This window comes from Periplaneta americana, chromosome 14, assembly GCF_040183065.1.
Source record: "Periplaneta americana isolate PAMFEO1 chromosome 14, P.americana_PAMFEO1_priV1, whole genome shotgun sequence".
In the NCBI taxonomy this organism is placed as follows: domain Eukaryota; kingdom Metazoa; phylum Arthropoda; class Insecta; order Blattodea; family Blattidae; genus Periplaneta; species Periplaneta americana.
Window position 1 is genome coordinate 38,127,903 of NC_091130.1, and position 18,591 is coordinate 38,146,493.

The window sequence follows — 18,591 nt, forward strand, 5'->3', positions numbered from 1 at the left end:
CACTCTTGCTTCAAATATTAGAGACTATAATGAACATCTTCGTTGGATTTGAAGGATTCTCAACTACGTGTCAAACATATTTCTACGGGAATCTAAGTTTTCGGTATTTCTCAACTGTGTAACTGATTTCTCCTAAACTATTCTAAGAAATACGATAACACAAGGTGTCCCTTAAGGAATATAGGGGTTTCAAGTGTTTGGTAAAGCTTCACAAACTATATTGGATGTGTGTTCCCTACGTGTATTGAAAGAACAGCTGCAGAGTGTTTCGTATAGTACGATCGCAAGGTTTGTTTATCAACTTTGTTGCGTCACAGTGTTACATTTATAAAATGTCGACTCCCGTGCATAATTTAACTCTTTTTCCGTGTTTCGAAGAAAAGTTCTGTAGTTTCTGTACAGCGAGCTTTCCGACGGCAATTTAGAATTGATCCTCCGTCCGATAACAACATTGGTCGATGGTATAGAGCAGCGGTCATGAAAACACTGCACGTTCGGGCCTAGCGCCTCTTACCCGCGGACAAGACACAGCCCTAGCGTGCAATCGTCGCTGCTGGCGGGTATGCTGTCTCTCTATCACTTGTACACGACGGAGCAGAGTTCCTTACCCTCTATGCACTCTACCCATTTCAGCGAGTGCTGACGACCACTGGTATAGAGTATAGACAGTCTGCAACAACTGAATACATCTGTAAAGGGAAAATTCATGACGAAAGAGTCGAGAATGTGAGAGCAGCTTTTGTACGCAGTCCACGTTCCCCCGACCTTACACCATGTGATTACTTTCTGTGAGGATATGTGAAGGACCATGTGTACCTGCCATCGAGACCTGTCGATCTGCCAGAGATGAGAAGGATTGTAACTACTGAACACTTAAATGAAATGATATGGACACTTGTAGAGTTGCTATTTATTTCCATAATACTCAAACTGACACCATTTAGTTGGATCTAGAAGAAATTTGCTATGCAATATCCCTAGATCGAGAAACGTATTTCATATGAACTGATCATTAATTAAAATGTTAAGTTACTTCAATTCGTTAATTTAATTAACATATTTTCGGCACAAACAATTATTCAGAAACAAAATTTATAGAGAATTATCTATGTAATTAATGTTATAACACATTACGTTTTATTTTTCCTAGTCTTGCCAAGCCACATATTCACTTTTGGCGAGTCTCTTTGCTATTTAATAATTTTAATATGTTTTTTTTTTTTGCCTGGTCAGATGCGTTACTTCGATTGATATTTCCACATATGTGAATGCACGTGTTAGTAGGGTTAGTAGCTAATTTCATGATACTAAGGTTTTGATGCAAAAATAAGGTTCAAATTAAAAAAAAATGTTTTTAATATACGCACTTATTAGATTTCAAGAAGTACCATGTCAGCATTTTTACCTCAGATAAATTTATACACTAGTTATTTTATTTTTTTAATTTTAGTAGGTTATTTTACGACGCTTTATCAACAGTTTAGGTTATTTAGCGTCTGAATGAGATGAAGATGATAATGCCGGTGAAATGAGTCCGGGGTCCAGCACCGAAAGTTACCCAGCATTTGCTCATATTGGGTTGAGGGAAAACCCCGGAAAAAACCTCGATCAGGTAACCTGCCCCGACCGGGAATCGAACCCGGGCCACCTGGTTTCGCGGCCAGATGCGCTAACCGTTACTCCACATGTGTGGACTACACTAGTTACAAACAATCAATAGGTGAGTATAAAAAAATTTGGGACTCTAGAAGGACTCGTATAATTTCGTGCTACTAGAAGGGCATTTTCGTGATAGTCCTTAAATTCAAAATATTTAGGCATATTCAGTCAAATTTTAAATTCCTCAGTCAGATTCATACATACATCCCAAACAATTAAAGTTTTTTTTTTCTATTTTGAAAGGCCTTGACATAGCCTATTTCATGAAACAACTGATCACAACTGACGCATCTTTCACCATGCTTGCAATACATTCCTCGAAATTTCCTGAGCAAGATCCGCACAAATCATTAGGCTTATCATTCGGCTTTTCTTTGAGCGCAGATCTTCTTCGTTTGGCTCCTGAAGATGATGCTGTTTCGTTGTCTACCTCTTTTAACTCACTTGAGAGGCAGAATATGTCATTCTCATTGACTGCTACGTTGGTTCCTTCTGGTTCTCGTCGAACTTGTCAAGAAAAAGACGAGCTTTCCTCGCGCAGTTTTTATTTGTTTAAGACACAATCAATTGTCCCTTTCATATCACTTATATTTTATTTCTTTCCACATTTGATTAACTGCCATTTGCAGCGTTCTCCACATGCATAATATATCAACACACACAAATATTTTATGTTTCATGTATTTGATTCATCTTCCAGTAGAGAGTGTTGTTATAGCATAAAAAAATTTAAAGAGAAAAAATGGCCTCGTGGAATGAGAAAAACGCTAAGAAAATAACCTCTGTTACATAATTAGTGCATTGACAGACATATATTTTTTTTTACCAAGAAGTATACAATGTCAGTACTTACTATTAAAATGTTGTATTCACTCACAAGTTCAAAGCTATAGATGAAATAATGAAATTTATTTCATTAATAATTATATGTTGAATAATAATTCATTTGAAGGACATCACAGGACAATAGTTAAATATAACATTTGGGGTTGCATTAAAAAAGTATTTATTATTCAATCCATCTTAAATAAGAAGCAAATAATTGCCCACAACTCTTGAAGCACTCGTAATTTCCAAAAACTCCGCTCACTCACTGCAAGAGCGCAGTGAACAAAATCTATGTTATAGTACATCTTCTACCATCAAAGTTACATTTGTCGCTGGTAGCCTATAATTTCGTGTCACGAAATAAGCCAAGTTTGCTCTATGTAAAATTCAGTTCAACTGAGAACTGATGGATAAAAACATATACTTTTACCCATTTTAGTAACTCTTCTATTCGGTTCTCTTCACTTCGTCGTTATGTCCATGTTTCTATCAATTTTCTTCTATTGTTTTCTTTTTTGTGCTGAGTTTCAACTGACGATAAATTATCTCATTGATATATGACGTCATTTGGTCTCACTGAATGGTTTCTTCCGAGGTTTTCCCCCCGCCGTGGGACTGAAGCCGGATTGTCTATGGGAAGTCCTCGGCATCACTTCATTTCGTCCCTTTGATTTGATTACCTGGTTGGGTTTTCCCGAGGTTTTCCCCAACCAAAAGGCAAATGCCGGTAATCTTTTGGCGAATCCTCGGACCTCACCTCATCATTGTAGAAAATTACTAAATTGTAAAACTGTAAAAATTGTAAAATATTGTAAAAATTTGTAAAAATTGTAATTGTAATATTGTAAAATTTTGACTTGTTCCACAGCTTAAAGCTTCATTGCTCATGTAAAGGCTCATTCACAATGAAAATTAAACATAACGCAAGCGTTAACTTACGTTACAGTAAAATCAAGAAGTCTTACCATCATTCACGATGGGAACATAAACATAACAGCAAACATACTTGGTAACCATGGAAACATAACAACGGCGCCATTTCCTCATATTCTGTCGTATACTTCAGCGCTCCACGATTGTGTTCTGTTTGCAAATCACGTAAACATAAACATGAAAGTTTGGAGTTTGCAAACTTTCATGTTAACGTCTTACGGCAATGTTTATGTCAATGCTTATGTGAATCATTATGAATGATCTCATTTGGTAGCCTGGGCGCAAACTTCTGTGTTTATGTTACGGTTATGTTTAATTTTCATTGTGAATGGGCCTTAAGATCTATGGGATATAATGAATGAATGAATGAATGAATGAATTACCAAGTTATTTCCTCTACATCCAAAAGGAGTCCTACATGTTCTCCCATGATTCCTTGCATCCAAATAATGAAATGTGCAAACTTTAGTTTTTTTTTTATTCTGCAGGTAGCGCGTGTAGTACTTTCTTGATTTTGACCTTGACTGGTCCACAGCTACATCTTTTTCTCATGCTTGCTAGCCTCATTTCATCAGTAGGCTATACTGTAACTGACGTAATATTCCGAATTTTTTATCCGATTATTTATTTTTCCGGGCGTTCAACGCACTGATACTTAACTTGAAAATTGAAACCGGAAGGTGACAAGTAGTATCGCAATAATTTTACAAAATAAACGTATACATAATATATTTTCAAGTGTAGTACACATCTTTCTTTTGTTCACCCCTTGTTCAGAATCTTTTGTACAGGAGTTGGAATACTTGAAGAATACAGAGAGAGAAGCTAGGGTTAGACAAGAAAAGAGAATATAAGAATAAGGTCTTGTCGTCGTCGACAACGGGGTGCGCCGTCCTCTCCTTCCAACGTCTTTTTCTTTTTTTTCCTTCTTCCGCGCAGTCTTCATGCATAAGAATCCTTGACGGTATGTGTGGCATATCTCACTTTCAAGCAATTTCTCTATTCATACACCCATACGCCGTTCCATGCAGCCTTCACCACGAATTAACGGTCATGTTTAGTTGAATTACTACCGGCTCTACAAATGAACGGATTCTTGAATCCCATATCATCGCCTTTAAGAACAATAAACCTCTCGTTACGAAAAATGTATATCCAGATACCATTTCATTCACAATTAGCTATAGTTCATAACCTGTTAATATATCACTGTTATATTATTTTATGGCATAAACTATACTAGAATATAAAGAAAGGCATCAACATTAACAAATATATAAATTTTATAACTCGAATATATCATATAATTACATTTATACAGTAGGCATACTCGTAATAAAAATATTTTTTACATTAATTTTCACCCTCATCAACTTACTTACAAATTGTCTTTTAAGAAACCTGCAGGTTCACTGCCGCCCTCACATAAGTCCACCATCGGTCCCTATCCTGTGCAAGATTAATCCACTCTCTATCAACATATCACATCTTCCTCAAATCCATTTTAATATTATCCTCCCATCTACGTCTCGGCCTCACCAAAGGTCTTTTTTCCTCCGGTCTCCTAACTAACACTCTATATGCATTTCTTGATTCGCCCATGACCTGTCCATCTCAAACGTCTGGATTTAATGTCCCTAATTATGTCAGGTGAAGAATACAATGCGTGCAGTTCTGCGTTGTGTAACTTTCTCCATTCTCCTGTAACTTCATCCCTCTTAGACCCAAATATTTTCCTAAGAAGCTTACTCTCAAACACCCTTAATCTCTCTTCCTCTCTCAAAGTAAGAGTCCAAGTTTCACAACCATACAGAACAACCGGTAATATAACTGTTTTATAAATTCTAACTTTCAGATTTTTTGATAGCAGACTAGGTGACCAAAGCTTCTCAACCGAATAATAATAAGCATTTCCCATATTTATTCTGCGTTTAATTTCCTCCCGAGTGCCATTTATATTTGTTACGGTTGCGTCAAGATATTTCAATTTTTCCACCTCTTCGATTTTTATATTTCTATTTCGTAAAATATTCTCGTCACGAGACATAATAAAATACTTTGTCTTTTCGGGATTTACTTCCAAATCTATCGCTTTACTTGCTTCAAGTAAGATTTCCGCGTTTCCCCTAATCATTTGTGGATTTTCTCCTAATATATCCATGTCATTCGCATAGACAAGAAGCTGATGTAATCCGTTCAATTCCAAACCCTCTCTGTTATCCTGATCTTTCCTAATGGCATATTCTAGAGCGAAGTTAAAAAGTAAAGGTGATAGTGCATCTCCTTGCTTTAGCCCGCAGTGAATTGGAAAAGCATCAGATAGAAACTGGCCTATACGGACTCTGCTGTAAGTTTCACTGTGACACATTTTAATTAATCGAGATAGTTTCTTGGGAATACCCATCCTTATCAACATTATTCAATATTTATATAAATTAAATTAAAAAAAAAGTGAACCAAGTTTATCAGAGCTCTAATGTTTTAACTCCACGGCACATTATATTGTAGCTTTTTATGTCTTCGGTGCCTTGTAGTTTTTACTTTGTTTCTGTTATTACTACAATTTTGATGTTTTTTTTGTTGTAATACATAATCTGATTCTTCTAATAACATTATTCTAATTAGATTAAACATTTCCAGCAACGAAACTAAAACTATGGCCTTCAAAGGAAGATATCCAATCAGGAGCAAAATAGTATTAAGTAACAATATAATTGAACAGATAAATTGAATGCCTTTAATTACAGGAGATCCTAAATATCTTATCAAAATGAAAAGGCCGATCACTGCAAAGACCATGAAAGTTCTTTAAAAAACCGGAGTAATAAATGAGCTCTTAGAGTTTCCCAAGTCCAGATACAAACAAGATTAAAAGTACCGGCATGTAACATTTTGACAATTGCCTCCACTAGCCGGCCCGGGTTCATTTCCCGGGTAGATCAGAGATTTTCGTGTAAAATTTCTACCTCGGAACTAGGAGATATGCCGGTGCAAAACTTCTAATCACTAGATTGTGCACTAATATATCCGAGTTAAATCCCAAATCTTTTCGCAGTGCATATGAAGAGAAGGCATCTGTTGATAATGATTCGTCCATCCGATGGAAACGTTAAGACTGGTGCCTCTCTTGGTGATATTAGACAGGAGTTGGCTACGTGCTGGCACCCAGTTTCCCCTTCTCCCTTCCTCATCTTCGTCATTCTCACCCATTCCCTACACCGCATTTACACGAACACTTACATATACACTCACCCTAGTATACGACATAACTAGACAGTGGATGCGGGATGACTTATCGTTGAATGCAGGTGCACATTTACTATATGTTACAATTTTTTCATTCAGACTTTTGGCTCAACAGGTTGTAAACATAAACAGACGACGTCAACGTGCTACTGTATCTCCGTACAGTTAGAAGGAAAAGAAAAATAACGTACTGTAGTACATACCTTGCAAGGTTCAGTCCTCGTCATCATTGATGCAATTACCAGCGTTGCAGTAAACGACGACATATTTTCGTATGTTGTCGAAGCTGAATCGTCTTCGCCTATCGCTTAAACAGTTTTTGTATCGAGAGAATTTCTGAAGAAAAACTCTAAAATGGGGATCACTCAATTTCTTTAGAGGAATATTTGCACTAAGTATCATGTTGCACGTGTTGTTTAGACCCGCACAACTAAATGATGATGATGATGATGATGATGATGATGATGATGATGATAGTTCCTCAGATTTCATTTCAACGCATTTCCTGTGCGATGTACTGTTGCAATTTTTCTCTATAGCCTGATTGTTCTGGTTTTTATTTCAATTTTACATACATTACACACGATATTGTCTTCGTTATTACATAAAATGTCACTCTCATACTTCTTAATTGCATTTCGTATCTCTAAGCGAATTTAACGTTTTGACTACGATATTATGACTGGATCAGCACTACACTCTTCAACTCGTACTAAATACTTGAGCAGGATAACACAACTGCACACATTGCGTTGCAATGTGGACCGGGGTTCCTTCGTTATGTACGTTGCTGTACTCGCCAGGTACACAAAAGATGGACGACGCGGCACGTGCCATATACTCCGATACGAAACAACTTCACTTTTCCTTAAGTCATCTCGCATCCACTGTCTGGACATAACTCTCCACAGATGCACATTATCCACAGCGCGGCACGCCGAAGTGGTGTGCAACTTGAAAATGGTTAACTGTCCTACCATCTATCCTCAATATTCGGAACCCGAATCACGTAAGTGAATTGTATAGGCATTGGATAAACATACACACAGCCTTTGATAATACCTACACTATTGTGTGGGTGAGAGACCTATGCTATAAAAAAATTGAATCTCGTATAACTGTAGCAAAATGAAATTCATAACGAAAACAAACGCAGAAATGCTATCGGAACTTCACAAGTCCACCTTTACAGGAAAACATGGAGGCTACATATCGAAAGAATGTCTAAAGAAACGTTATACAATTTAATTCTTAAGTACCATCCAAGGAAAACGGAGCCAACGTTTACCCTATTGAAAGAATGTAATGGCTGCATGCATTAAGAAAAATGTTGATATTGGATTTCAAACTAAGAAACTTCTTAGAGAGGTGGTTGTATCTGAAGCTGAAATCTTTCAATTCAGAATGGCATGCCAGCAGATATTAAGAAGAATGACAGGAAAGATACTTAAGTGTTGCCTCTTACATATATACCTGTTCAAGGGTTGTCCTTGCAGAGGCGGCTTTTCAGGTGAACCAAGTGAAGCAAAACTTCACTATAGAGTTTTTAAAAATTGAAAAATTGATTTTACTTTTACTATATATATTATCACAATGCGACTGATTTTATGATATTTATGTTTATGTAAGCTCAAAAATCGCGCCACGCTGAAGAAGAATTAACGAACATAGCGCCGCTGAATCCAATTCTTGCATTGCGACTTTCTATTGAAAGAATACTGGATGGACAACGAGAGAAGAACACGTCATTAGGCCTAGATCCTTGACTGCTTGATGATTATGATTATTATCAGAAAGAAACAGAAATTGAAGACAACACAATAGTAAATACATTCTTATTTCCGGACTAGCCGTACCCGTGCGCTCCGCTGCACCCGTTAGAAATAAATATAAAGTAATTACATAATTAAAATAGGACATCTGGTACAGGGAACATTCGTGTTTGATAGAAGGATAAATCGTTTAATATGTCACTTAATTTAAATTGTATTTAAATAATTAAAATGCGATCATCTTGGTCCAAAGACCACTCATTTGGTGCAATGACAATTCCTTTAACATGTTTCTTATTTGTTATTACATGCAACCATAGTTTAATGATTAGTTTTAATGTGCGAACTTTATATTACTTGCTATATGTTTCCATTTAATTATGGTATTAACTTAATATTAACCATTGTTTTCTACGTCTTCAGCAAATGGCGCTTGGCCCACTACTGTTCTGAACCCTTCAAATAACTTAAATAGTGATAAAGCATTGTATAGTGGTATGTAATTATATTTCTTTCTTTCGAAAATGTAAGAATTCACGATCTCTTATATACCATTGCCATGGAATGAATAAATATGTTTTTTTTTCCTACTAAAAAATTTAATATTTTGAACATAGGAGTTACTGCAGGAACAACAACGCTATGATCTGAGGCGGCGGTGAAAATGTATTGTATTGTTATTTTAAAAGTCTTGTATATCTTTAAATATCAGTCCTATCAAAATTTGCATAGAATAAAACTTATCGGAAATCATTATTAAAGAAACTTTTGTTATGTAACATTTTCACAAAAATTAATAATAAGCGAGATATTTCGATTTATTTAATGTAGGCCCCCTTATAATCTCCCTTTTAAATAAAGTATTTTGAATGCCATATAACCTATAATCTAAGTTACAACGAACTTAATTTATATTCCAATTTTCATCGAAATCCGTTCAGCCATTATCGCGTGAAAAGGTAACAAACATCCAGACAGACAGATAGACATACAAACAAAAATTTCTAAAAAGCGATTTTTGGTTTCAGGATACATGTTAACACCAATCATTTTTGGAAAATCGAAAACTACCAGAATAATTTTGGCTACAGATTTATTATTAGTATAGATGACTATGTGTTAATTTCAAAATCTGAAGATGATTTACAGAAAAATTACATGAAAATGGACGTCGGAATGGGAATTTCAACAGCAATATAAAAGATAATGACAATCGTTAACACAAATTCAGTAAGAAGCAAAATAATAGTAAGTCTACACGATAATGTAGTGAACAAGTAAAATAATTTTAATAATCTACGTTTTGCAAGATAGTCTCGTCCATACAGCAAATGCCCTCCACGATTGAAAGTTGATTTTACTGAATTCAGAGTTGCCAACCTACTGTAGATGTGTTAAAATATTAAAAATAACTACTCTAGAGTTGTAATGAAAACTACTGCCTTCTATGAATGTTACAATCCTACAATTCTTGTAAAATTCATACGCAAAAGGCAGTGTTAATTAATATAGGGGAGAGTCGGGTAGTATCGGACATCGGGTAATATCAGAAGTGCGTTTCTTTCATCTACCACCATATGGTAGTACCTGAATGACATGGTTACGTTTCTCTATGCGACATCACAGAAACGTAACCATGTCAATCAGGTACTATCATCGTGTGGTAGATGAAAGAAACTCACTGTCCGATATTACCCGATGTCCGATACTACCCGACTCTCCCCTACATTATACGAAACATATCACTGCATTTCAAATGTAGCCTAATGAACTTTGTTTAAACAATTCAATCCTCACTTAACAAAAAGAAATAAAAATTATTCCAATTGAACACGAAATATTACAAGTACATGAATCATTTTTACTCCTTCACATTGAACGGGATGTTGAAATAATATTAAAATATTACATAAGACACTCTTGCAGTCACGCCCTCATATATCCAGGCAACGTCATTTTCCCGCCCTAATGTGAAACGAGGTTACGACTTTCGTTACCATGACAACCAAGCTCCCAGGTTAGAACCTTATTGGATATGTTCACCGTTTTATTTGCTTTTTTCTCCTGCAGGCAGGCTACCCGCTCGGCGTGCACTTCTTCCATCATTCTGAACACACACACACACACACACACACACACACACACACACATACATCCACCATTTTCCAATGGAGATCCAATATCTTATTCCCATCTGCTATGTAGAACTGATGGTATATCTATATATATCTTCCATTCGAAGAGTATACGTTCTTTTCTTTGTCAGAAAAGAAAGTAGAGAAAAAAAATAAAAGAAAAGGGAGTGATCGTGTATCTCTTATGTCGGATATTTGCTATGTTCTTCTGCCGCCTTCTGATAGGCTACCGTTCATGAAATGAGGGCACAATGGACTCTTTTTCAAAGCTTCAACATTGAAACACTTTGCTTCAGTGCATTAGAACGCTTGTTAAAAAGAAGAACACCTTGAGGAACAAAGGGAAGATCTCCCTTTTAAGTCATTCAGTTCTTACGAGACTTTCCTCTTCTCTGTAGGTGTGAATTTATTGGGAATTGAAAATAGTATGTACAGCAGCAAAGGATCAACTTATATAGAGAGGCGTCTGATGGCAGTACTCGGAACTGCTCTTACTGCAACTTCTTCAAAGTCCGAGGTTGAATCCTCGATAATGGATTTATGAAAGTTCGTCGTATTTCGCTAAGAACTCAATACACCCTACAATCTACTTATTGAACAGTGAAAAAGAATTATTTTATTTAATACAGTAAAATCTTGTTTCATTTTTCTAAGCCCCCTGAATCATAAAAGAAGCTAGCCATTTATCTACCCAATCCAATCACCTAACCATATATTCAATGTTCTCTTAAACCAAATTATAGTAATTTAGCAATTACTTCTGATGAGAAAATTTAGTTAAAATAATAATATTATCTTGTCAAGATAAAATTATTCACAGGCATATGTTCATATTCCATAAATAATACCTTTAAGATGATTAATGCCCGTCACTCGTCATTCGTCACTCATACTCGTTCACACACAAATACGCTTATTCAGTTCCTATTTATCTATTTTCATCCATTAAATCCATCCATGTCGGCCTGGTTGGCGCAGCAGATATAGCGCTGGCCTTCTATGCCCAAGGATGAAAGTTCGATTCCGGGCCAGGTCGATGGTATTTAAGTGTGCTTAGATGCGACAGGCTAATGTCAGTAGATTTACTGGCACGTAAAAGAACTCCTGGGGGACAAAATTCCGTCACATCGGCGACGCAGATATAACCTCGACAGTTGCGAGCGTTGTTAAATAAAAAAAAAAAACATAACATCCATCCATCCACCCAAAAACCCCATCTATATATGCACCGTTTTATCAATTCATTCACATACACCTATATAAAAACCTCTTCTGAATATACAGTACCTTCCCATCTATTGATCCACCAACCCATTCACTCACATCCACTAAAATACTACCTACTTACTGTATTTACACAACACTCGATCAATTAATCATTCAATTCATAGTCATTCACACATCCATATATCTAACAGTTCATCTACTGCCATCCATCCATCCATACATTTATCCAACCACCTACACAGCTATTCATATACTTAATTTCCTAATTGTGACCATCCATCCAGTATCCATCCGTCCAAATATGCAGCAATTCAGCTACTTAATTCTTAATTGTGACCAACCATCCAGTATCCATCCATCCAAATATGCAGCTATTCAGCTACTTAATTCTTAATTGTGACCATCCATCCAGTATCCATCCATCCAAATATGCAGCTATTCAGCTACTTAATTCTTAATTGTGACCAACCATCCAGTATCCATCCATCCAAATATGCAGCTATTCAGCTACTTAATTCTTAATTGTGACCATCCATCCAGTATCCATCCATCCAAATATGCAGCTATTCAGCTACTTAATTCTTAATGGTGACCATCCATCCAGTATCCATCCATCCAAATATGCAGCGTTTTCAGCTACTTAATTTCTTATTTGTGACCATCCATCCAGTATCCATCCATCCAAATATGCAGCTATTCAGCTACTTAATTTCTTAATTGTCACCATCCATCCAGTATCCATCCATCCAAATATGCAGCCATTCAGCTACTTAATTTCTTAATTGTAGCCATCCATCCAGTATCCATCCATCCAAATATGCAGCTATTCAGCTACTTAATTCTTAATTGTGACCATCCATCCAGTATCCATCCATCCAAATATGCAACTATTCAGCTACTTAATTTCTTAATTGTGACCATCCATCCAGTCTCCATCCATCCAAATATGCAGCTATTCAGCTACTTAATTCTTAATTGTGACCATCCATCCAGTATCCATCCATCCATCCATCCAAATATGCAGATATTCAGCTACTTAATTTCTTAATTGTAGCCATCCATCCACTATCCATCCATCCAAATATGCAGTTATTCAGCTACTTAATTTCTAAATTATGACCATCCATCCAGTATCCTTCCATCCAAATATGCAGCTATTGAGCTACTTAATTCTTAATTGTGACCATCCATCCAGTATCCATCCATCCAAATATGCAGCCATTCAGCTACTTAATTCTTAATTGTGACCATCCATCCAGTATCCATCCATCCAAATATGCAACTATTCAGCTACTTATTTCTTAATTGTGACCATCCATCCAGTATCCATCCATCCAAATATGCAACTATTCAGCTACTTAATTCTTAATTGTGACCATCCATCCAGTATCCATCCATCCAAATATGCAGCTATTCAGATACTTAATTCTTAATTGTGACCATCCATCCAGTATCCATCCATCCAAATATGCAACTATTCAGCTACTTAATTCTTAATTGTGACCATCCATCCAGTATCCATCCATCCAAATATGCAGCTATTCAGATACTTAATTCTTAATTGTGACCATCCATCCAGTATCCATCCATCCAAATATGCAACTATTCAGCTACTTAATTCTTAATTGTGACCATCCATCCAGTATCCATCCATCCAAATATGCAGCTATTCAGCTACTTAATTATTAATTGTGACCATCCATCCAGTATCCATCCATCCATCCAAATTTGCAGTTATTCAGCTACTTAATTTCTTAATTGCGACCATCCTTCCGATATCCATCCATCCAAATATGCAGCTATTCAGCTACTTAATTTCTTAATTGTGACCATCCATCCAGTATCCATCCATCCAGTATCCATCCATCCAAATATGCAGCTATTCAGCTACTTAATTTCTTAATTGTGACCAACCATCCAGTATCCATCCATCCAAATATGCAGCTATTCAGCTACTTAATTTCTTAATTGTGACCATCCATCCAGTCTCCATCCATCCAAATATGCAGCTATTCAGCTACTTAATTTCTTAATTGTGCCATCCATCCAGTCTCCATCCATCCAAATATGCAACTATTCAGCTACTTAATTCTTAATTGTGACCATCCATCCACTATCCATCCATTCAAATATGCAGCTATTCAGCTACTTAATTTCTAAATTATGACCATCCATCCAGTATCCATCCATCCAAATATGCAGCTATTCAGCTACTTAATTCTTAATTGTGACCATCCATCCAGTATCCATCCATCCAAATATGCAACTATTCAACTACTTAATTCTTAATTGTGACCATCCATCCAGTATCCATCCATCCAAATATGCAACTATTCAGCTACTTAATTCTTAATTGTGACCATCCATCCAGTATCCATCCATCCAATAATGCAGCTATTCAGATACTTAATTTTTAATTGTGACCATCCATCCAGTATCCATCCATCCAAATATGCAACTATTCAGCTACTTAATTCTTAATTGTGACCATCCATCCAGTATCCATCCATCCAAATATGCAGCTATTCAGCTACTTAATTCTTAATTGTGACCATCCATCCAGTATCCATCCATCCATCCAAATATGCAGCTATTCAGCTACATAATTTCTTAATTGTGACCATCCTTCCAGTATCCATCCATCCAAATATGCAGCTATTCAGCTACTTAATTCTTAATTGTGACCATCCATCCAGTATCTACCCATCCAAACATGCAGCTATTCAGCTACTTAATTTCTTAATTGTGACCATCCATCCAGTATCCATCCAAATATGCAGCTATCAGCTACTTAATTTCTTAATTGTGACCATCCATCCAGTATCCATCCATCCAAATATGCAGCTATTCAGCTACTTAATTTCTTAATTGTGACCATCCATCCAGTCTCCATTCATCCAAATATGCAGCTATTCAGCTACCTAATTTCTTAATTGTGCCATCCATCCAGTCTCTATCCATCCAAATATGCAACTATTCAGCTACTTAATTCTTAATTGTGACCATCCATCCACTATCCATCCATCCAAATATGCAGCTATTCAGCTACTTAATTTCTAAATTATGACCATCCATCCAGTATCCATCCATCCAAATATGCAGCTATTCAGCTACTTAATTCTTAATTATGACCATCCATCCAGTATCCATCCATCCAAATATGCAGCCATTCAGCTACTTAATTCTTAATTGTGACCATCCATCCAGTATCCATCCATCCAAATATGCAACTATTCAGCTACTTAATTCTTAATTGTGACCATCCATCCAGTATCCATCCATCCAAATATGTAACTATTCAGCTACTTAATTCTTAATTATGACCATCCTTCCAGTATCCATCTATCCATCCAAATATGCAGCTATTCAGCTACTTAATTTCTTAATTGTGACCATCCATCCAGTATCCATCCATCCAAATATGCAGCTATTCAGCTACTTAATTTCTTAATTGTGACCATCCATCCTGCATACATCAAATTCAGCTACTTAATTCTTAATTGTGATCATGCATCCATGCATACATCAATTCAACCATGCAGCTATTCAGCTACTTAATTCTTAATTGTGATCATGCATCCTTGCATACATCAATTCAACCATGCAGCTATTCAGCTACTTAATTCTTAATTGTGATCATGCATCCTTGCATATATCAATTCAACCATGCAGCTATTCAGCTACTTAATTCTTAATTGTGATCATGCATCCTTGCATATATCAATTCAACCATGCAGCTATCCAACTACTTAATTCTTAATTGCGATCATGCATCCTTGCATATATCAATTCAATCATGCAGCTATCCAGCTACTTTATTCTTAATTGTGATCATGCATCCTTGCATACATCAATTCAACCATGCAACTATTCAGCTACTTAATTCTTAATTGTGATCATGCATCCTTGTATACATCAATTCAACCATGCAGCTATTCAGCTACTTAATTCTTAATTGTGATCATGCATCCTTGCATACATCAATTCAACCATGGAGCTATTCAGCTACTTAATTCTTAATTGTTATCATGCATCCTTGCATACATCAATTCAACCATGCAGCTATTCAGCTACTTAATTCTTAATTGTGATCATGCATCCTTGCATACATCAATTCAACCATGCAGCTATCCAGGTACTTAATTCTTAATTATGATCATGCATCCTTGCATACATCAATTCAACCATGCAGCTATTCAGCTACTTAATTCTTAATTGTGATCATCCGTCCTTGCAACCATCCATCCATCCATCCATCCATCTATCCACCTACGCAGCTATTCAGCTACTTAAATCTTAATTGTGAATGTAACAGTTACTAATTTCTTTAAAACAATAATTTTTACAAACATCCGGTCAAATGCCACTTCATCTGATGTGTACGAGAGACGTAGGCGCGGTTAGTTGCAAAATAATTTCTCACATCACGTAACGTAGTTTTACGTTAAGATGTGTATCATAGTAAAGACATGTACCTCTCGACACATAATTCTACATAAAGATATGGAGCATAGTAAAACTATGTAGCCTATCTGTTGGCAGGTGATCGCACCCACACGTAGATCTACGTAAGGATGTGCAGCACAGTAAAGCTATGCTCTTGTCGATAGATGATCGCACTCACACGTAGATCTACGTAAAGATGTGCAGCACAATAAAGCTATGATCTTGTCGACAGGTGATCGCACTCACACGTAGATCTACGTAAAGATGTGCAGCACAATAAAGCTATGATCTTGTCGACAGGTGATCGCACTCACACGTAGATCTACGTAAAGATGTGCAGCACAATAAAGCTATGATCTTGTCGAGAGGTGATCGCACCCACATTTAGATCTACGTAAAGATGTGCAGCACAATAAAGCTATGATCTTGTCGACAGGTGATCGCACTCACACGTAGATCTACGTAAAGATGTGCAGCACAATAAAGCTATGATCTTGTCGACAGATGATCGCACCCACAAGTAATTCTACGTTAAGATATACGTCTCTCCAGGAAGAAACCATGCCAAGAAATTTATCACTGTTGAAGATCGAAAGTCCTTGGCCACGTTTTCATCCGCTAATCTCTGATGCAGTGCTTAGTATGACATCCATTAGTACACCGTGGATGGAGGATTAATATAGAAACGCTGAAATTATGAGAAAAAAAATATATCTTAGTCAAATTAAATTCTACTACATTTTTCCATGATTTCTCAAGAATAAAATAATTTATTATTATCCAAATAATACAAAAACAAATAGGCCTATATAATGTAATATATATATATATATATATATATATATATATATATATATATATATATATATTATTTTAATGTACCGAAGTACATATGATATTTCCATGCAGATATTCTGCGTCATCATACGATGAAAGAGTAATGGAACGGAGAAAAATTCTCTCCGGCGCCGGGATTTGAACCCGGGTTTTCAGCTCTACGTGCTGATGCTTCATCCACTAAGCCACACCGGATACCACCCCGGCGTCGGACAGAATTGTCTCTGATTAAGTTCCAACTCTTGGTTTCCCTCTAGTGGCCGCCCTCTGCACTACGTCATAGGTGTCTATGAACGTAGGACCGAAGTCCACACATGTGCTGAGGTGCACTCGTTATGACTAGTTGGCCGGGATCCGACGGAATAAGCGCCGGTTCAAATCCCGGCGCCGGAGAGAATTTTTCTCCGTTCCATTACTCTTTCATTGTATGATGACGCAGAATATCTGCATGGAAATATCATATGTACTTCGGTACATTAAAATAATATATATATATGATATGCGTAAATCCTATATAATGTAAGCTAAAAAAGATAAAATGAAAAACAATACAGTAATAATAACAAAAATATACACTTTCCGCTCCGTTTAAGTTCCAAATCATACTTAAACTAATTTATAATATCATTTTTGTTGTAGAGGGTGTCCACATATAATCCTTACAATTTCAGATGCATATAAAAATTTTTTGAGACTGATATCTGGACGCGGTTTTCTGTATATTAGTCAGAAACAGTCAAAGTTTTTATGGGCATTTTGTTGGATTGTTAAATTGCGTTTTTTGGTTGCAGGTTTTGGAAAACAGTAAGTGATTTATTTAAGAGAGATCCTACAGCTTCCAGTGACGTTATGGTTGATGGTAAGAAAGAAAAATGGGCAGTGGCTGACAATATTTTGCACTGTTTCTACTGATGTTGCATCATTCGAGTCCAATGAATTAACAACCTCTTTGACTATTTCTATGTGCTAAGCATAATACAAAGCTGCATCCAGCCATGTTCCCCATCGAGTTAAAACTGGTGCAGGAGGAAGTGGGATATTAGGTGCTTTTGATCTAAACAACTTGACTCTTAAAACTCATTAAAATATGCCATATAGGCACTAAAATATTGAAATATGATGCATTTATCAAAATCACGAAAATATGCAGTTATATGCACCTTAAAATCATGTTCAAATAACTGAAAGTTCCATAATTCGTGCACATAATATATAAGCATACATTTTTATCACCTAAGAAAAAACATGCAAATGCATGAACTTCCGGGCCCTAGCTATGTAGCTAATCTTTCAATATTACGTTACAAACATAAGTATCTACCTGTGAATTTAAAATTAGCGTTAAAACAAGGTTGTCCGCTGTCTCCTTGTTTATTTAATATATATATTAATGCATTTATTAAGGACTGGGAAATTGATTTGGCCACACATTTTATGATCGATAATAAACCCCTTAACACTCTGGTCTACGCAGATGATGTAATTATATTAGCTAACACCGAAGACAA